At 43.0% G+C, this 920-nt stretch overlaps 1 non-coding gene across 1 annotated transcript; it reads right to left on the reverse strand.

The window, feature by feature from the left end:
- Nucleotides 1-438: 438 nt before the first annotated feature.
- LOC141589037 (small nucleolar RNA R71) lies at nucleotides 439-545 on the reverse strand. The gene has a single exon (XR_012519995.1). It is a non-coding gene; the product is annotated as a small nucleolar RNA R71 (small nucleolar RNA).
- Nucleotides 546-920: the final 375 nt, after the last annotated feature.

Below are 920 nucleotides of genomic sequence, written 5' to 3' on the forward strand. Positions count from 1 at the left end.
ATCAACCCTTTCGCAATAGAAGGAGAGGAGAACCCATTACACAATACCCCACAAAATCCACCTACAATGCCTAAATTCTCGTCACACTCCGTACCCACCGAGGAGAATCTACCAAATGGTACCCCTACACCGCAACATCTAACCGGAAATTTTATTGCCAAGTCCGCCTTCATCCAATTAGTTGAGAGGAGCCAATTTGGGGGGATGCCTAGTGAAGACCCTCATTCTCTTATGGAAACCTTTTGCGACTATTGTGATGCAATCTCTCAAACGGGCGTGACTCAAGACCAAATTAGATGGGTCTTATTTCCTTTTTCTCTAATCGGCACCGCGAAGCAATGGTTGAAGGGCCTTGATAAGGCCACCCTCGGAATAGATTCTTGGAAGAAGTTGGCTCTAGCTTTCTACAAAAAATTCTACCCACCGGAAAAGACTAACATGCTAAGAGCTCAAATTACGGGTTTTAAGCAAAGGGATGAAGAATCTTTGTATGAAGCTTGGGAGCGGTTCAAGGGAATTTGTCGCTCATGTCCTCACCATGGACTTAGCGAATGGTTTTTGGTACAACAATTTTGGAATGGTTTATATGAAGATTCTAGGAACATTCTCAATATGGGATCAAATGGAATGTTCACCGAAGTTGATGACAATCAAACATGGAACAAGATCGAGGAAATGGCGGTCCATAACTCACAATATAGTAGACCTCGCAAGGCTACTAGAGGAGGAAAGCATGAAATGGACTCCGTTACTCAATTGGGTGCTCAAGTTAGTGCTCACATTGACACAATCAACTTGAACTTTGAACAAGCTATGGCTAGACTTGAAGAAAACTCAAAATCATCAAAGCATCATGTTAATGCCATGACGGCATCCTCATCAATCCCAAGTGGGATATGTGAGAATTGTGGAACTTTGGG

This window comes from Silene latifolia, chromosome 6 (assembly GCF_048544455.1).
Source record: "Silene latifolia isolate original U9 population chromosome 6, ASM4854445v1, whole genome shotgun sequence".
NCBI classification, from domain to species: Eukaryota; Viridiplantae; Streptophyta; class Magnoliopsida; order Caryophyllales; family Caryophyllaceae; genus Silene; species Silene latifolia.